Genomic DNA, 21732 nt, shown 5'->3' on the forward strand with positions numbered 1-21732 from the left:
TTGTCTTGGACTTTTGTACCTTGGAATCTTTGTCATCCTCTTGTATGTTGAACTTCTTCATCATTTGACTGGTTGTAGCATGTCCCAAGTGCTTACTATCTTCTGTTGTAGCTGCTTGTTGGTGTTCATTGCTAGTTTCTGACTGTGACACCTTGATTCTTGATTTTAGAAGCTCTCTGTCCCTATTTACTTCTTCTAGCACTTGAAGGTCATTCAATGGTGACTTTTCTTCTTGGAAATGTTTTGAAGCTTGTGTAGCAGGATGTTGAGGTTTACTCTCTTCTTCTGATGCAATGGTCACCGTGGCCTTTGGTTTCCATTGTTCCATGGGTTTTTGTAGAGTCTCTTCTTGAAAATATTCATTCATATCCTGTATTGCTTGTCCTTGGTAGTCAATCTTGGACTCAGTCATTTCCTGTTCTTCTGTGCATTGTATGTCTTTAGTTACATCTTCTTTTAGTTTCTCATACTCTTTGATTTGTTCAATCACCAATGAAGAGTCCATAATAGAAAATTTATTTGGTAGACTTTCAACTTCATCCATTGACTCTATTTGCATGTCTTCGGCTTGTGATGTGGCACTAAGATTTTTTGTTACCTCTGCCACCCCTTCTTGTGTTGGCTCACTATCGTCATAATCTTGGCTTCTTTTGCTCTTGAATCTTGAACTACGAGCTTCATCTTCATCACCTTGTGGATGCTCTGACTTGTCCTCACTGAGGTTCCTTAAACGATCTTGAATCAGCTGATTCAATTGATCTTTTTTGAAAGCCTGATTCTCTATGATAATGTCGTTGACACCCTTGACTTCAAGCAACTGTGTCTTGAGCCTATCTTTTGTGCTCTGCGACAAGATCTGCTTCTTTTTCGGAGATCTTGTTGGGGATTCCTTCTTCCGTTCCCTTGTTGTCACTGTCTGAACTTTGCTTTTGGCTTGTTGCTTCTTCTTTTCCATGTAGAGCTTTGCTGGGCAGTCCTTCACTAAATGACCAATGGCACATTGGTCACAATATGTTGTTATCTCAACATGTGCACCCTTTGGACGAGGCAGCTTTCCATAATACTGCTGATAATGGTTTCCTGTGGTATCTAGATACAGATATGACCTCTTCTTTGCATGCATGAACCTATAGATTACGACTGACTTAGGTGTATCCATTGGCTTTGTCTCTTTATCCTTCATCGTCTTGTCCTTGAGAAGCTGAAAATAGCTTCCATTATTGCTTGCATACAAGATCAAATCACTATCCAAGCTTTCTAGCAATTGTGATGCTAATTCTTCCATCAGTATATGGTCTTTGACGTGGGGCTTCTGCATAGCCTTAGGGCTATGTTTCCGAGTTGATTTTGGCGAGTTCTGCACCGAGGGTGAAGATTGAACCGAATCTTTGTTTTCCGTTTCCCTTGATGGTGCTTTTGGATGGGGTCCAAGTATGTGACTTACAGGTTGCCCACAATTTCTAAACTCATCCATATTTTTCACATCGGCTATTTCATAGTGCCTATCGTATTTGTCGACCACGATGACATCTTGACCTAACCTTTTACATTGGGCATTGTGAATTTCCATTGGTCTCTCCTCCGGCTCGGCATCTTCCAAGGCTTCTTGAAATTCCACTTGGACTCCTGAAAAGGACACTGCTTCTTGTAAAGATGGACTTCTTAATCCCACTCTTGAAGATATAGGGTCTCTTTGTTGAGAGTGAACTCCCCCCATCCAAGAGTGTTCCATATATGATGTTGGCATCTGTTGAATGCCTGGTGATATGACTTCTTGTGCTTTGTTAAGTAGATCTTGAGACCAAGCTAGTTCTTTTTGAAGTTTGGCTATCTTCATAGCTGGTACCTCTTGTGCTGGTGTAGTGCACGAGACTTGTGTTGTGTCTTTCCATGTTGTGTCTTGTGTTGTGCCTTGTTGTGTGTCATGTGGTGTGTCACTCATTTGTGTAGTGACAGCTGTAGGTGTCAATTCTTCCAGGTGCATAGTTAGAGGTAAACCCATGACGAGATGGTATACATTACCCCCTTAAGACATGTAGTCTTCTCCTCTTGAGCCAAACGCTTCTGTTGTAAAGTAATGATTGTTTTCTATAGGAACTTCATGACTTGTGATAGCCCTATAGTATCGACCGTCTTCATCTCCATAGAGGGTACCAAATTTCTGTTTTCCATCTTGTGCTTTGTACAGAAAAATACTTGGAGGATATGCGTAGAGTTCTGTAAGTTGATCCTTGTACAACATTTCTATCTCCTTGTCGATGTATTTTCCGTGCCTCATGTAAATTGATCCCAGACAGTCTTCCATGAAATTTGGATGTGGGTGTAGTACATTCTTCGCTGTTTTAACTTCCACATATTGAGATGTCCTAGTTTCCTCTGTATCTTTCTTTGTCTTGATGTACAAATTTCGATTGACATCCTCATAGCATGGCAGTCCTTTGTAGTATCCAATGAGATAGATATGAATTTGCTCTCTTGTAATATCTGTGGATGTACTTGAAGCTTTTTCTTGACTGATCTGATTCCTTTGAGACGCCATTGCTTTCGTCTTGACTCCCTTGTTGTACCTGTTTAGTGATAGCTCTAATTGCTTGCCTCAATGCTAATAAAAACTATTAGCACCCTTGTGTCGGTCTTTTCGCTTGAGGTCCTCAGCTTTTGTGGATGCCTTAATCTCTGAGTTTTCTGGATTGGTCTTTGCTTGCACTGCATGAACTTCTTAGCGCCCTTGCTTGCCAAGACTCATACTGTCTTGTCTGGCTGCTTGCTTTTCCTAGAGCTTTTTAGCAGGCCTCGATCTAGTGGAAGCACTGTGATAAGTTATGCAACTTACCATTATACTGCAACGAGTGCTCCCTTTGTAGCGATTCTTGAGTCGAGCTAACATGTGTTCACTTTAGCACACAGTCTACAAAATTCTATTTAGCTGGCAAAATTTTTCACAATGAATGCAGAAATCCTTGAAGTACCTTTGATGGACACACTTGTTCCTTGAGCACCTTCGAGCGGGTGACCAATGGTTTTCCCAAAAGATAATTTCAATCTGCTAACTTAGCAGTCTTCAAAACCGTGACTGTTTCCTCACAATTCTTTCGAACTGTCGGTTTTAGACACCCCTGACTTCCGGATGCATTTTGAGGCCTTAAACGACGTTTTTTTCAAAGTTGAACTAAATGGTTTCTGCTGGCATACATTTAGTTCAAGTTCTGCTCTAAGATCTGTAGAGTCGCTCTCAAGCTACGTTTTGATATAAAAACTTTTCCAATCTGATACCGTTTGTGAAAGTTATGGCCAAAACAGTGAAATGCAGTTTAGAATGGAAGAAGATTTGGGATCTTTGTGACACTGTGAACACTTCTAGATGGTCAAAATTTCAGTTGGACCCTAAAATTGGCCTGGAGACATCCTACACGTAGTATGTCTATATGCTCAGAATTTAACAAAATTTGGTACAGAGACTCCCCTTAAGTCTAGCAACACAATGGTATGCTCAGAATTTCATTTGGACCTAGAAATGGCCTTGAGACATCCTACGCGTAGGATGTCTTTTTGCTCAGAATGACTTGAAATTTTCACCCCAGATTCTCCTTGATGTGCTGATCACAGTGGTGTGCTCATAGGTTGGTTTGGAGTCCTAAAGCAAGCTGGAGACATCCTACGTGTAGGATTTCTAACTGCTTAGATTTTTTCCAAACTTGATCCCAAGATTCTCCTAGTGCTCAGCAAAAAAATGGTATGCTTAGATTTGAATTTGGATGCCAATAGGTCAAGATTTTGCTGCAAGAGCTTCTAGTGCACTCCAAGAGTAGAATGTTTGACAATTCTTGTCTTTGCTTGGTAAATAGGTCAAACAAGGTCTAAATTCACTTTTGAAAAATGTTCTGGAATCCTTGAGACCCTTAGAACCTCCCTTTATGGCCAAAGTAGAATTTTGACCACTTTATGACCATGGAGACATACTACGCGTAGTATGTCTTTTTGCTCTGTTTCAACTCAAACTTGCATTGGAGCTTCCCCTTGATGTGCTGATCTCACAGCTCTTTTTACTTTTTGATTCTAACACCTATAGGCTGGTCAAATGATCCAGAATCTGTTCCAAAAGCCTGACGTCTGTTCTGATGAATTTCTAAGTCAAATTAGCTCCAAATTGGACCAAATTTGACTAGGAGGCTTGGCTAAGGCTATATGACAGCATGGTATGGTCACCGTAGAATTTTGGTTTCAGAATTATGCATTAGACATACTACGCGTAGGATGTCTTTTTGCTCAGAATGAACCCAAATTTAAACCACAGACTCCCCTTAAGGTGTTGATCACTGTGGTATGCTCAGAATTTCATTTGGACCTAGCAATGGCCTTGAGACATCCTACGCGTAGTATGTCTTTTTGGCCTGTTTGACCCCAGACTTGTCCCAAAGCTTCCCCTTGATGTCAGCAACCCAGTGATATGCTCAGATTTTGTTTTGGATTTCAAAAGACCCCAATTTTAGCTGTTCTAGTCTTTTTCAGTCAAAAGTGCTAAAGTCTGCTTAGGACCCCCGTTTCTCCCCCAAATGAGATGGAAACTCTCTCAATCACTCAATATATCATGCAGATCATGCTCCTGCAGCCATCCTATGGTTTTGGTCTTGGAATAATGCCTTGGCACAATTTGGGTAGGATGTCTGGCAATTTTAGTCTATCTGGCCTTATCCTATCAAGATATGGTCAAGTCCCCCCCTTCCATGTGAAAATAGGATAAAACCTACCTTCTGAACACACTGGTCAACTCAGAATTTCAAAATTTCCACCAGATCGCCCTGTAGACATCCTACGCGTAGGATGTCTTTTTTTCTCAGAATGGACTTCTGTTTCTACCCAAGGTGCTTCTTGATGCATATAACAAGAATATGTGATCACAACAAATTTTGGATGTCAAAATTGCTCAGAATCACCACTTTTGGGAAAATATTTCTCTGAAAGAGTAACATCCCCTTAACTCTCAGTCTATATGTCCAAATGACATGAGCTTTGGTGTGTGTGTCCAACACACCATGCAGAATATGGGTATGATGCCAAAACTTGATGTTTGCTTCCAGAATCACTCTCTAGACATCCTACGCGTAGGATGTCTACTGATGAAATTTGTGGCAGAATTCATCCACAGGCATCCCCAAGTCTTGAGCACTACTTTTCAAGCATTCCTACCAGTTTTTATGCAAAATTGTGCTCAGAATCTTAAGTTTCTTGTTTTCGCGTTTTTGACACTCCGTCTTTGGTCTTTTGGGTGTCAAGAGTTGGTCAAAACTTTAGTTTCAATGTATACTTAGGGTAAACCCCCCCTTCTGAACACATTGGTAACCTCAGTTTTCCCAAATTCCCTGCCAAAAGTGCCCTAGAGACATCCTACGCGTAGGATGTCTACTGTCTTAAAATGCAGATTTTTTCTGGCAGTAGTACTTCCTATGCTCTGTAGAGCTCTCAGCAATAATCACAGAAACTTTTGGACTTCAAATCAGCTTCCAAACACAACTTACAGTCTTTCCTACTTAGCGTTTTCCACTTCTCTAATGAGCCTAACAGCAAATAAGACATGCATAAAGTACTCTAGATCAACAATCAAGATATCCTACTTACCCTACTCCTACTCATCAATGTGAGATGGTGATTTTGATGTCTTGGTTGCTTCCTAGCCTCACACGGACTCTCAAGTCAACCTACCACCACATCTACCACTCCAACTCCTACTCTCTACACCACAACCTACTACCACCTAATACTACCTCAGACGAAAGATCCAGGCCAGACACACGCTCCCTAGACTCCTCCTAAGACCTAGAGAGTCCACCACCCTCTGATCCTATCTAAATGTAAAATAGTACTCTGGAAAGCCAGAGGGACCTCTATCCTCAAGGACTAGTCTCGGTCACCTACTTAGGGCTCTCGTCCTCGGCAGCGACGCCAATGTTGGACGGATACACAGCGACGGACGTCGGCATAGCGAGAACTCACCTAACATATAATGTCAACTGAGGACGAAGCTCGACCCGCAGGCGCGTGGAAGCAAGCAAAGGGTGTCAACTTCTACTCGACCGACTAATGACTACTTCCTACAGAGATATCAACTCTACATGCCATCGATTCTGTGAATGTGAGAGTCTCCTATGATGCTACCTCAAGCCAAAAGCCCATCAGACATTCTCGAAACGTTATGAAACTTGAGGGATATCCTATCAACACCAATAGGCCACTCTCCCTAAGGTCCGTGACCAAAAAAACCTACTCAATACCCTCCGTGCAGAAACGCGTAGGATATCTGGCCGGTTTTTACAGGTCGACGTTTCCAAAAACTAAAGTGCCTAATGTGTAGCTCTACTCGCTCTGATTGCGTGGATATGCTGAAATGCAAAAACGGACAACAGTTAGTCACCGAAACTCCAAAAGTAGCTCGCGGGTGAATCTGCCAAAACACAGACGAACGCGCGTGATGTAAGCATCAACGCGTAGCTCTCCTCGTGGGCAACACACTGCTGCTCTCCATTTGTGATTTTGACCACCGTAGCTCCTGTAGCACACACACACACTCTCTCACTCTCTCATAGTCTCCCAACGACACAGAAGATCAGATTTATTAGAAGTCTCTTTACAAAGCTTTAGGTTTTGGCTTATATACTAAGCCTTAGAAAATCTAATGTCCGACCAAAATTACCTTATTTGTCCCTAGGTTTCTATAGAGCTTAATTACAACACCGTGAGCTGTCTTTGCTCATCCAACAAGCATCTGTGGCCTCAATACAATTGCTGACTTAAAATATGAAGTTCCCGTAAACCTTACAAAAGTGGGCGTAATGGCTCAAAATAATAATAACAGGATATTCGATGATGTCCATGAGCTTGTATCTTCACATTACAACATCCATCTTCGTCTTCATCACTTCATCAACATCTTTATTTGGAATCTTTAGAGAATCTTTGAGGAATATTTATGGAATCTTTGTGGAAGCGTTGTTGAAAGGTTGACCTTTCAACAAGTTGGCTTGCCATTACTCTGAGACTTTGTAGTTGCACTTCAATGGGCAAGATTGCTTCCTTACCAAATACTAGATGATATGGTGTGAATCCCAAGGATGTACGAAATGAAGTACTGTAGGCCCATAAAGCTGGTAGTAGATACTTATCCCAGTCTCCGGGATGATTGTTTACCTGATTGGTAATAATTTTAGAAACTATTCCATTTACCTTTTCAACTAGGCCATTACATTGAGGGTAATATGGTGAAGAGTGCCTCCTTGTAATGCCCAGTTTTTGCATTAATTCTCCTACCAAGTCTGCTCTGAAACCTGGCCCTCTATCAGAGATGATCTCTAAAGGTGTGCCAAACCTACAGCATATGTGCTCGTAGATAAATTTAGCTATCTCTACCGCTGTGATTCTAGTGGTGGTTGTAGCCTCTGCCCATCCAGTCATGTAGTCGACCCCCATGATAATGTAGAATTTTCCTGAGTTGGCCCTAGGTAATGGCCCAATGGCATCGATACCCCATTTTTCAAATGGGCCATATGAGAGAATAGGTGTCTGTGGTTCAGGCATAAGTGACCTAGTGCCGGCCTTTTGACACAACTTACACGTTTTGCACCAATGGTGTACATCATGGTTGAGGCTAGGCCATATGAAGCCTGCCTGCAAGATTTTCCTACTTGTTATGTCTAGGGCAAAGTGACCACCACAAACCCCGTCGTGACAGCTAGCAATTATTCCCGTGATTTCGTGAGAGAGAGGGACCTTCCTGAGTATTTGGTCCTTACCCTTACAGTACAAACCATCATTGATGATTCAATACCTTGTGGCCTTCCGTGTTAGCCATTGCTTCTGTCCCTTTGTTAAATCTGATGGGCATTCCCCTGTTTCCAAAAAATGCATGATGTCAGGCAAGGCATCACTGCCCTGAAATAGAGGGAGCTTTAGTTTTATTGCTCCAACCACCACTTCCTGTAGTCTTTCACTTGCTAGGGCATCTGCTTCTTGGTTTTGAGCCCTTGGGATATGGTGTATTTGAACTTCTTCAAACTTACCCAACAAGGTTTTTACACCACTTAAGTGAGCCCTTAAATTAGGATTCTTGCATGTCCATGCTCCATTTACTTGCCTTACTAGAAGTAGAGCATCCCCAAATACATTAAGGCGTTGTACACCTTGCGAGACACACCATTGTAGACCCTTGGTTAGTGCTGCATACTTAGCTTCACTGTTAGAATGTGAATCTAACAATTGGTCCAATGAAAATACCTTTGTCCCTTTTTCATCAAAGACCACTATGCCTACATCTGCTTTGTCGGACGCTCGCTTGTAGGCTCCATCAAAGTAGAGAGAGTATGCTCCTTCTACCATCGGTGGTACTGGAGGTAATCGGACTTCTCCTTCCTTAGATTGCTTCTCCTTCCTTTCAAAGACTTGGTAGGTCATGAGTCCCCCCAAACTTGCCCTTGTCATGCTTTCTACCTGTACCGTGTAGTCAAACTCTTGCAAACGAACTAGCCATTTAGTAATTCTAGCAGACACATCCATGTGTTGTACAACATAGGGAAATATTTCATCCGTGGTTAGAATCACAAATTGCTTAGGCAGCAAATATGACCTAAACTTTGTAGTTTCAAATCTAAGAGCTAGGACTAAGTGTTCCACATGGGTGAAACCTTTCTCTCCTGGTGTCATCATTCGACTAGAGAAGTAGATTGGCCTCATGAAAGATGTCGTCGTATCCTTTTGGAGTAGCATAGCCCCCAATGAGTCATCACCAACACTTGAGGTGACATAGAATTTTTCATCCCACTTAGGTGGTGAGATAGTTGGCAGAGTGGCTAAGACCTCCTTTACCTTGTTGTAGTGATGTTCGCTTTCCTCATCCCAAGTGAAAGTTGATCTTTGAGTGAGTTGTTGCAGTGGTAGAACAAGTTGTGATAGTAGATGTATGAATCTACTTAAGTACCTCACCTTCTGTAGAAAAAAGACCAGTTGACGTGCGGTCGTTGGTGATGGTAGGGCTATGAGTGCAGACACCTTACTTGGGTCGGCGTTGATACCTTTTGCTGAAATTTCATGGCCTAGTAGAATGACTTTACTCTCCCCAATGTGGCATTTATCCACATTTAATTGCCCACCTAGGCTCTACAACCTAGCCAAACCTTCAGTTACCTTTTCTAAATGTGAAATACGGGAGCTATATATACAAAAATCATCAATGAACACTCTTATGGATGTTCCAAAGGACGGTTGAAAAATATATGTGACATATCTTTGGAATGTGGCAGGTGCATTTGTGAGACCAAATGGAATAACCCTGTATGAAAAACAACCCCATGGCGTGATAAAAGTGGTTTTAGCTGATCTTCCAAGGCTATGCGTATTTGAAAGTATCCAGAATAACCATCACAGACGGTATAGCATTCAAAACCCGCTACTTCATTCAGAATTTCATCCAAGAAAGGGAGAGGAAAGTGGTCTCTCTTTGTAGCTGCATTTAGTGGTTTGTAGTCAACACAGACCCTCCACTTACCATTCTTTTTAGGTGTCACCACTATGGGTGACACCCATTCTGAGTTTTCTACAGGATAGATGAATCCCGCCTCCAGCAGTTTCCTTACCTCGGCCAAGAGTGCCTTTTCTTGTATGACCCCCACTCCTCGTAGCTTTTGCACAACTGGTTTTACCCCTTCCTTCAGCTTAATATGATGTTCCACCACTGTAATGCTTGTGATTCTTTCATAGTTGTCAATGAACAGGTTAGGAAATCCCATCAACATTTGCAAAAAACTATCTTTCTCCTCAAGTGTTAATTCCGTAGACAAAATACCCTTCAACCTACTTCCTCCTAGGCCAGCTGATTTGCTCTCCTCTTCATTGGGTTGCCCTTTTGGTGATGGATCACCAGTTGTGCTTACCCTTTGTGGATCCTTCATAATGATACCCATCACATCAATGGAACTGTCACTTTCGTCGGTGGATGTGGTCTCCTCCTCAGAACTGGAAGATTCGCTAGTGGTTTCATCTGCCGATGTTTCCAGATTCATTTGCTTCTGCTTGCCAATCCTCATGTCGTAGTAGATTGTCTCCCCTTTCTTACCGGTCATGCGTAGAAGGCCAGTACCCCAGTTCTGTTTTGCCTTCATGGCCATCAACCATGTCCTTCCCAAAATTAGTGGATAGCCCTCCCCCTTAGTAGGCATTACAAAAACATCTGCCTCTACCTCATTGTTGAAAGCTTTGATTTTCATGGCACTTACCACACCCACACACTTTAATTTTGAGTTGTTTGCCATCTTTGCCTTGCATGGAGTAGGCCTGTCAACCTCGAGCCCTAATCGAAGCATCATAGCTTCGCTCATTACACAGATTTGTGCACCTCCATCAATGTAGGTGTTTCCAACCCTCTTTCCTTTTATGTTTACGTTGACAATTGGAAGGATGTCATCCATGTTGCCTCCCGAAATTTCTCCAGCTACCTTTGTTTTGGAGCGTCTTGTACTTACCATTTTCGACCATTGTCGCCTTACTTTAGGTACAAGATGTAGCAGTTGTGGCCATGTAATCTTCGGTCCTTGCTCAGCCCCATCCAATGTTAGATCATAGGGCTTAGAAATTTCCCCTAGCTGGAAGTCGGTGATGCCCAATTTCCGTCGTGGCCGGGATGGCCTCTTGCTAGTTTCTCCTCTCATGCTTCTCTCATCATCTGATTGTGTAGCCTTCTCCCTTCTAGCTCTTTTCACAGTCATGGCCTCAAGTGGTTCTAAAAAGGTTACCTTCTCCTTACCCTTGTCCCTCTCCTTTGCTCTGGGTGGATCCACTACTACGGCTTTTCCTTTCTCTTCTAGCCTTATGATGTTTACAGGGCGATCAGGTGGTGGGGCTGGTGGAAGAGGTGGGATGGATGCTTGTAGTGGTGTCTGGGGTGGACGTAGAATTTGTGTTGGTGGGGGTGGTGCTTGGGGTGGGGGTGTTCTTTCTCTAGGGGTTGAAAATTGGTTCCTCCTACCTCCTCTATTATAGTTTTGTCGTGGTTTGGGATAGTAGTACATACCGTGACCGTCTTCTCCGCAGTTGTAGAAATGATACTCCCTGTTTTGTCGTCGTTCTCTTCCAGGGTCTTGATCTCTTTCTTGACTCCTCCCTTGCTGTATTAAGTGGACAGACAAATTCTGCAGATGGTCAGTAATATGGGCCAGCATATCTTGTTGGTCATCTCTTACCCCAAGAGTCGCTGGTGGTGCTATAGTGGTTGTCGTAGTTGCTGGTCAACGCGATGTTCCTGCTTCTATTGACTCGGTTTCTTTGGCTTTCATTTGCAGCTTCTTGTCCTTAAGGCGAGCAATCTCAACGGCTAACTCGTACGTAGTCGGGAATCTACCTTTCACCTTCTCCTTGAGAAGCGGCCATAAGCCATGTGTGAACCGATCTTTTTTTAGGAAATCGGGTGCGGCTTCCCCCCTTTCCAGTGACTCAATCCACCGTTCCCACAAATCCACAAATTTGGACTTATAGGTGGCATATTCTAAAAGACCCTCCTGCTTCAAGTCTCTCAACTTGTCCCACCACTTTTCTGAAGTGGTACCTCCCCCAAAGCACCTCTTAAAAGCGGTTTTTAAGGGTTCCCAGTCATCCTTGGTTGCTTGTGGAAGTGCATTGTACCATGATCTAGCTTCTAGCTTCATGAGATCCTTAAAGATTTTAACCCGGGATTCATCCGTATCTTTGTTGCTCACTACACATGCTACTTCAAAGTCATCTAGGAAGTCTGTTACCAAATCCTCCCCTTTCATTCCTTTAAATGTTGGAAATGCTGCACTTGCCATGATTACTGAGAGAGAGCTAGAAAGACACACTGCTTAAGTTGCAAAAGTTTTTTTCTTCTTTACAAGGAGGCGTGTATACCCTCTTATACTAGGACATAGATTAAAACTTCAAACAGTACATTGCCTTGTACCAAAGGTAAGACAAATGGTTGATTTGATGCCAGAACCTCAAAAAATCGCTCCCCACCCAGCATGGTGTCAATGACGTGCTGGTAGTGAGCCTTCAAATCTAGTATTACCTTGATTGAGCGTACACGTGTTGGTATGTGTGATCTGTCTTGAGGTAGGTTGTACTGATTCATGTGAAGCTTAGAGGTGCTTAGTCACTGTCCAAGCTTGTGGGAGAGGGTGGTGTTCTTTCCTGAAACAAACTCAGTAGATCCCTAGTTTCTCTAGTGAGAGTGTGAGCCAATGATTCCATTATCTGTGCTGCAGCATCAGGTGCGACTTGAAAACTGACTGTGATAATTACCTCAGTGACTTGAGTTACCCGATTCTCAAAGTAGAATAGTGTTGATTCTCTATTGTGTAGAGCTCCTTCCATTTTGTTGTTGTGGGTTGGTTGTAGGTTGCGGACATGGTTTCGACCTTCTCCTTCTTCTTCTTGGCACCTGGCCTATGTATATCCATTGGGTTTGGCGTGTTGGTTGACTCTCTTACTGCAAATCGATTACCGTTACGCCTGGCACTCAAGCTTCGATGGAGATGCGGAGTTCGTCTAGTTGTGCTTGGAGCTCTTCTTCTTCTGTCGTCCAATTAGCAAATCTTGCTAGCCATTCATCCATTCACAATAGTTTAGGGGTTTCAGTCTTGTAAATTGAAGGGTTTCATGAAAATATCCTCTGTGGGGCCACCAAATGACGGGAGCAAAGCGAACCCCGAACCCCAACGGCCTCTAAAACACCGGGGACTGAATGGCGCGCCTTGAGTCTATCATGGTAAAGCAAACAGGGGGTACCACCTAGCTTCAGCGGCTAGGACGCAAACAACACACCACCATAAAAAAGTTTTCATCCAAGAGAGATGGATGCTTGGGAGCAATGATGAAGAGGAAAGGGAATGAGATCAAGTGAGTGAGAGAGAGAGAGAGAGAGAGAGAGAGAGAGAGAGAGAGAGGGAGGGGGTATAGCGGCTTAGTACTAGGCACCACAAAAGGATGGCGAATCCGCACACCCTTCACACATACACAAACTCACTCCAAACACAAGACTAGGTGGCGATTCCGCACACCTCACATGGGCAAAAAATTGCAAGAAAACATACTCACAAAACCTCAAGCTTTATTTAGAGAATAAGGCGATGAAATGGGGAGCATAGGGTAGGGGAATGAGAAGGGAGAGCGTGGTAGAGCACATGGCGGATAGGTGGGAGTTGATGGCGAAGACTCGCACGAGGGTTACGGCCATAATCCTTCATTTAGTTTCCCTTCATCTTCCATAGCCCAAGGGTGTAGAGGTCATGCTTAAGACGAGCATGGTGATTGCGGTGATGGTGATGGTGTGGGTGTGTGTGTGTGCACTAGGCACACACAGTGCATAGTGTACTCTTTGGTGATGGTGTGTGTGTATTTAGTGTGATGGTGACCCCTCTTTATATAGGGGAGGAGGGGGGAGGAATTCTAGAATTTAGAAATGAAGAAATCATTATCTACATAGGCCATGTGACTATGGGCCCCACTTATCTGGCTGTGTGTATATGTGCCAGAACAGCAGTCTCATGAGAGAGAGAGATTGGGTTGATGAAAAAAAGTGAGAGGTGACATGGAGAATAAAGTAATTACAAGAGGGGAGAGAGGGGAGTGTGTTCAGAGGTGAATCTTTGTGCAGATGTGTGTGAACACAAGAAAAATCAGGTAACCACTGGGTGGGGATGGGTCTGTGGGCACCTTTTTCAGTGAAACTGAGTGTGTGTGAGTGTGGGGAAGGTTACTTAGCTACAAGACAAGAGATATGGAGCCCTTTAGAGAGAGAGTTGGGTATTTGGGTCATGGGATATGTTAGGAGAGAGAAAGAGGGGGTGGGGTATACTATTTTGGAAGATAGGGTAAGTTGCATGTGAGTTAGGGTGCATTATTGGTGAGAGGTGGGGTAGCTTGAGGGGAGAGAGAAAGGAGAAAGGACAAGGGGAATAGAGAGGGGGTTGACCTTTTGAGTGGAGGAGAGGAAAAGGGACACACAGCGGGGCAACAGTGAAGAAAAAAGGAGGCAAGGTCGGGATGGGCTACCCCGAAGGCATGAGGTGGCCTATTTTACCTTTCTTATAAATTTATATAATCATACTTTATTTTTTTTCTTACTTTTTCCAATGCCTTTTATCACTCCCTCCCTAAGAGGGGGTTTTCATGGGGTGGGGACGAGAGAAGAGGGGTATGGGAGCTTGGCTTGTGAAAAGCCCCCATCAATGCCATTGTCCACCTGGATCCCAAGCACGATATAAATCACTTCAAAGGTTGCTACATGCAATCTCACACTAGAAGCTATCACAATCATTCAGAACCATAGATACCTCAAAATGCATCTCTTAATTAGATCCCATTCAATTGATAACCATAAATTGCACATCATCTTCCCGACGCATCAGATGCTCTTCATTTCTTATGGCTAAGAGATCATCACTCCAAGCATTAACAAATTCACTCCAAAATTGAAAACTCTCTCCAAAAATGCTATCACTAGTAGATTCTTCTTCTTCCACATAAGACACGTTCCACTTGAAAAGCTGGAAACATGCATACAGAGCCACATAGCACCTTTTAATCAAGTCTTCATCATGCCAACTAGCCCCAAGACTCGCTAACTGCCAATTAGGATCTTCAAAGATAAAGGGATATGTCCTAAACATACATTGAAGTTTGTGAAATGCATCCATCAAATCATCATGCAAGCAAAAGGTCACTTTGACCTCCTTTTGGGCTTATAGAGTAGCTTTTAAAACTTCCATTGGAATGACTCCCTTTAAGCTGGTATTTGGGATTAATACGATCCTACCAGTGGAATTCCTAATCAAAAACCTAAGAGTGGAAACGCAATTTGGATGGATGGGCCATGAGTTATCAATGAGATTAGACACCCTGGAACAATTAGATGAAACCAGATTTAGAGGAAGAGTTGGGATATGTGCTCAAAAACAACAAATGAAAGTTTTCCATGATCAATACGTGATTGTAAAGGAGTTACAAAAATGGGATTATGTTCTCATGTATACCCTCAAACAACACTCCAAAAAACTCAAAAAGCAAAAAATGTGGCCCTTTATAATACATGATATATTGCAAAGTGGCACCATCAAGCTTGCAACATTAGCAGGAGAGGAGATGCCTTATTGGACAAGTGATTGCAGATTAAAGAAATATCTTTTTCCACTAACACCAAAAGAACTCACAACACTACATGCAGCAGCTCAGCGCCCATGTCAAGCACAGGACATTCGGGAACAAACACAACTGGAAACCAAACTTAAAACATTAAAGTGCAAAGATCAAGCAAATTTCCAGAGGAAAGCACAACAGAACATTGCTATTGAGACTGCTCCGATAGCATCCATACAAACAATAGCTACATGGTTAGCAGGAGTGGATCTACGCATTCATTTACAACTTGCCGACGGCACTATCGAGAGAGCCTAAATGGGCACAAGGGCCAAAGCTAATATGATTAACTACTCCACTTTCAGAATAATGAGGCGGGAACTTCTAATGCCAAACACTATGGGGTTCAAAGTAGCAAACAGATGCAATATGGATAGTCTGGGCCACATAAATTTACCAATAACCATTGCTGGAACAATTTATATGCATCAATTTCATGTGGTCAAAGATCGACATCTTAACAAAGTAGTTATTCTAAGAGTGCCATGGATGCGCACTTATCAAGCCATGCCAAACTGGTAGGACAATATCTTATTCCTCGAACATGAGGCCAATCTTTTTCCATGCCATTCGTAGAAATGGACCATGTATGGTAACCTCTACCATCGTCACAAGCACCAGCTCAACTATATTCCACAACCATGGTCAAGAAAATATGGTTTAAAAAATCAATCATGGAAACCAAGCCTAGGCAATTGTGGATGCCAAAACGACAAACCAATACACGTCAGCCTACATTGCCTACACGGAAATCAAACCTCCACAAATTGCCCATCGCTGTTGTCACACGCCCTAAGCCAATGGACCACTATCTTCAACAATCAAACACTGTCAAGTGGGTACAACAACAAAAACAAACTCACTAGCATGATGCCTCTTATCGCAAGTTCAAACCCAAGCAATTTCAGTGGCGACCAAAACAAAGCCAAAAAGCAGCCCAACCATCAGTATCAAAACTTTTACAGGTCACAGTCAAACACAGAGCGTGTCTTCTACAATTACTATTGTTCGGCCCACGCAGCTTCAAGGAAACCTCACCACCAATGTCCACTGAACATATTGTTCAACACCTCTCTCTTGCACAACATTTTGTTTCCCCATGCATATCCTCCATCAGCATCATAGAGCAACACTATACGACTATGCATAGACACGTGCTTTGTTCCCAAGCACTTTGACACATGTTCGTGGGGGACGACTCACTCTAGGAAGGGAGGAAAATGCAGCAAGATTATCATTTGTATATATTATTATTATCATCTTACTTATTTTCTTTTACTTTCCTTTCTTTTTCTTTAAAAAACAAGTTTTTCACAGCCTGCCAAACTCTTAGTTGGCATAATCATGAGCCATACCATCACCATCTAATACCAGAATAAGAGTATGTATATAAGGGATTCAACAATACTTTTGGCTAATTTTTGACTGACTACTAATCATTGTAAATAATTTTCTTTTAAAAAAAAGAAAAACAACGACAGATAATCAACAAAAAATTGATAAGTGGAGTCTGGAAAGTCGGAATTGACTTTTGAAAGCAAATGCCAAAACTTCAAAGCAAGGACTTTGAACATGGCAGATATGGAAAGATTTGACACAAGATAAATTTTGAGCCAACTTTTGAAGGATCAAAACTACAGATCAAACACCATTTGTAAACTAAGTGTCAAAATGATGAACGGTTTGAACGGCAAATGATATAAACAACAAAATATGATCAATGGAGGTAGGTATACATGAGGCATTCCAGGTAGACTAGGAACGTATAGTCAAATGGGGCAATATAAGCTCATTTGCATTTAGACAGAGAGAGAGAGAGAGCCACAGGAGCATAGAGTTTCCGGAGTTCTTTCTGCTCGATGCGACCACCTCAGTGGATCTTACTACACCAAATTTGACAAATATGACCATTAACCTTGCAAGAGCATGTGTTTATGTTCCATATTGCATCAACAATGCCAAAACAACAAATCAAAGCAGCACAAAGTCACAAAATTGGCAAAGTAATAGTCCCATTGAGGAAGTCCAAAACCCCATCAAAAACCAAAAATATTTCACCAGTAGATCCCAATTAGCTGACAAAAGCAGGCAGGGTAGAAACAAGAGAGAAAATAGGTGGAATATGGATCGTGATCCATGTTCTAGGAACCCTAAAATAAGAGAAAATTGTTCAGGAGAACCCACAGTTCGGAAGGAACAAAATCCAATGACTAGTTTTTCAAAATGCATCCCAACATGAATCGCGATCCATGTTTCTTTTTGCCAAAATTAGGGTAAAAGTGGCCCACTAGCTGGACAATGTACAAATAGTACTGGTGTTGCAAAATGATCACAAGAAGTGCTCTTAATATCATCAAATCCTCTAGGATTGCTACTTTGTGTCTGCAAATGGTCTTTTGGTCAGTTTAACAAAAAAAAAGGTGGGATCCCAAAGAAAAACTCATGAGAGGTCCAATGTTGGGATGCCAGCAACACTCATAAAGAAAGGCTAAAGCCAAAGTCCTGACAAGTTTTTAAATTATTGCTAAAGTCAATTGGGAGACTTTACACTCTCCTCGGAGTCTATCAACAAGCAAATGTAACCTAAGGATGGTGGTAGAATGAAAACTAAGCAAAGTTTTACTTGCAAAATGGTGAAAATTGCAGGATTCAATTTGTCTTCTCAAAAGGATCCAATGTCTAGTAGAATTTGCCAAGGAGACCGGCAAAGCTATGAACTACAGGCCAAAATCATCAGAAATCAAAACAATGATAGATCTCAAGGAGAACATGAGTCCAAAAATGGTTGCCAAAAACAAATATGGTCAAAACGGAAAACACATGGCCATAAACTGCAAAAGGGGGTTGACTAAGGAAAAATATTTCACCAGTGCACTAGGAAAACCTATAGGAACAAATGTGCACAAGAATTGTATCAAAGTTCTGTCCAACATGGATTGCGATCCATGTACCTTTCTGCCCAGTATAAGTAAAAACCATGCCATTTGATTCAGTATGTTCAAGAGAGACAAGCAATGGCGTTTCAAGCCATTTGAATCCCAAAATCCACTTCAAAATGCCAAAAACCTCTAAGTCTGGAAAAGGTTTCCAAAATTTAGCCCAAGCGTCAAACCAATGATTCAACTCCCAAGTTTTTTGGACCAAGCCATAATTTAGATGAACCCTACCAAATGGTATCATCAGATTTCCAAAATGTTGCCCAACATGGATCGCGATCCATGTACCTTCAACCCTAAATCCAACAAAAATTTCTCAGTAGCATCCCCATATGCCCAAGAATAACTTCCCAAAGTTAGAATCAAAATTCATCCCAGCATGGATCACGATCCATGTTTCTTTTTGCCAAAATTTATCTGCTACATTACAATCTTGTGCCTATAGTAATCCTAGATGCATTGGTGAAATTTGCTCAAATTTGGAGTAGTTTTGACAAAGTTATGCTCATTTTTCATTCTATGGTCAAGTTTACACTTTTGGACAGCTCTGATCATATCAATGCTAGAATTGACAACAGGATGCCTCGAAGAAAAGCACAAAGGGAGTGAAACGCGGCACCCTATGAGATAACCAATATCTCCTCGAATGATAAAGCTCACCTCACTGAAAAAATACTTAAATCCATTCCAGCTAACATCTTCATCGGAAGGTTTCAGGTAGGAGACGGAGAAATAGTCAAGGCCACAATCTTTCCACAGGAAATGTGGACTTTGCACCAAAATCCAAAAGTAAAAGCAGGGGTCATGTGCCTACAACTAGACATTTTCTTACGACTGCCTCCTTGGGGTACGGACTTCAGAAGAGCTCACGAGCTCATAAGTTCAATTGAGTACAATGGGGAAGCAACTCTAACGGACAAGGATGGGGCAATCCTCAAGGTAAAGATCACAGCGGAAATTATCAATGAAGCCCTCCACCTGCCGCAAGGGATGTACAATCTCTTGCAGAAGATGAAGGCAATAGACAATGATAAAGCCTTTTTGAAGCAACAAGGCCACAAGCTGACGTATCATGACCTCATATACTTAGAAATTGAATTGCCAATGCCCCTTATATTGCAACATTTCAAGGTGCAAAATCCGCGTGGATATACCAAGCCTTTGTTGTGCATGGCCATGGTAATGGCAATGGGCTTACTCAGCAGTGATAGATCTGATGCAAACACTTTCGCCTCTTGCCAAGTTCAGTGTGACACCTCCAGATGCACTGGGTTGCAGGAACATTGTGGTGCACTTGTTTCCTGACACTCAGTGCGCTCCGTGTTATGTTTTTGTGCATGAGGATTCTTGGACAGAGGATGTAGCCCTTCGGGCTGCACGCTCGGCTTGGGCCTGGGCAAGACATTGACTGAAGGCAGTTGGCTGAAGGTTGCAACTTTGGCAACTATCTTCTTGACACTATTGTGGAAACAAACCTGAAAGGAAGTCAAAGAAGTAAAGATTACATGAATGGGGGACCAATGATCACACGGAAAACCTATCAGGCACTGGGGATGATCAAGGATCTACCACCTGCAGAAGCGCAGATAGATCTGATCCACAGATCTAAAAGAGCTGTAAGACCAGTAGCAAGACCTTCTACAAGGCCAAAACCAGAAGTCAAATAGACGAGGCAAAGCGAAACGTAAAAGGATTCTGACAGTGAGAAGACCGAGTCAGATGCTCGGAGTAGCCAGGAAGAAGGGTCCCACCCAAGAGAGTCGAGACACTCCTTCAGAGTACGAGTATCTAGAGGATGAATAAGACAACCCATACACACTTGGATGTACACCCTTGCAAAAGAAAGTTGTGCATGTGGCACAGGCTATATCCAAGGGGAGTCTCTGGACCAAATTATGTTAAATTCTGAGCATATAGACATCCTACACGTAGGATGTCTCTAGGCCAGTTTTAGGGTCCAACTGTACTTTTGACCATACAGAAGTGTTCACAGTGTCACAGAGATCCCAAATCTTCTTTCAAAATTGAATTTGGACTCATTTTGACCATTCTAAACTGCATTTCACTATTTTGGCCATAACTTTCACAAACGGTATTGGATTGGAAAAGTTTTTATATCAAAACGTAGCCTACGAGCAACCATTTAGGTCAACCTTTGAAAAAAACGTCGTTTGAGGCCTCAAAATACATCCACAAGTTAGGGGTGTCTAAAAGCGACAATTTGCGAGAATTGTGAGAAAACGATTGCGGTTTTGGACATAGTTTCGACTTTTCCCTAACCAAAGAACTTGAACACAATGGACTAAGTCTACTTGAACCAAGAAAAAGCTCTTAAGCCCAGAAATCATGTCTACCCTAGATTCAAACGTAGCTTACACAAGCTTGGAGATCCGGACGATAGAGGAATATCCTCCCACAATGGATCTTCCAAACTTGCAATTGATAAAGACCCATCTTGTTGAGAGAGTTTGGATGATTGGTCATGAGAGTGAAGGACTATATAGATACATTGACGACAATGAGGTCAATCTTTATAGGTGCTCAGATCCATACCTAGAAGAGAGAACGGATTACAAGCTCTTATATGTCTACACATACGGAGTTGACTGTCAATGGAGATCTATAGTTGTCGACAAGTATGGACGCGAATACAGATTTGTAGAAAGCACAAATCCACAGAATGTACTAGAAAGAGGTGGATATTTGGTCAATGAAGGACCACAAATGCCTCCACCAAACACGAGAACTCCTATAGGAGTTCCAAGAAGAGAGTCACCAGGATTCCCTTCAAGAGCGATAACGAGAGAAGGATTGGGAGAGTCTCTGGTTAGACTTGTAGACAATCGACGAGTTAGACCATCCCAAGTCCAAAAATGGGTAAACAAAAAATATTCCGGAGATAAAGATCCGAGAGATCACGTAGCTGCTTTTAGAAGAGTGATTAGAGCAGAGGAAGTTTCATATTTTGCGACACAGTTTGCGGATTTGGACTGACTCTAGAAGATGATGCAGCTACATGGTTCGACTCCGTGGAAAAATAGGATTTTGAGACCCTAGATGAGCTGTTTGAGGAGTTTATTGAAGAATTCTTGCCAAAAGGCATTGGTCACAACACGGTCTCGCAAATCCATAGATTCAAACAGAAAGAGAATGAATCAGTACGCAAAGAATCATTACGGCTCAAGAGATATGTTAAGCTCTGTCCGAGAGCGGAATTACCTACGCAAGCACGACTGATGCTGATCTTTATCCAGGGAATGAGACATGCGGGCCTTCAGAAGGATCTGCATATGATAAGGAGGATGACGCTAAACGAGTTGATCAAAGAAGCTCTGTATCTAGTGGATAACTATGAGGCATACAAAGAAAAGGACTTAAAGATTCAAGGAGATGACACATCCTCTCAGCACAGTGTTTCACAGATAAGTGATTCCATTTCTAAGCCAATGGCACCTATTGATCAAGAAAAGCTTATCGACGACTTGGTCAAGAGGTTGATTCCTCTTGTAAGGTTTGATTCGGGAGAGCCGAAGTGGTGTGAAATTGAGAGAAAATAGACGAACCATACGGGGGAAGAGTGCTATTATAGCATGGAAAATGCTAG

The sequence above is a fragment of the Adiantum capillus-veneris genome, chromosome 11 (assembly GCF_014529385.1).
Source record: "Adiantum capillus-veneris isolate H3 chromosome 11, ASM1452938v2, whole genome shotgun sequence".
In the NCBI taxonomy this organism is placed as follows: Eukaryota; Viridiplantae; Streptophyta; class Polypodiopsida; order Polypodiales; family Pteridaceae; genus Adiantum; species Adiantum capillus-veneris.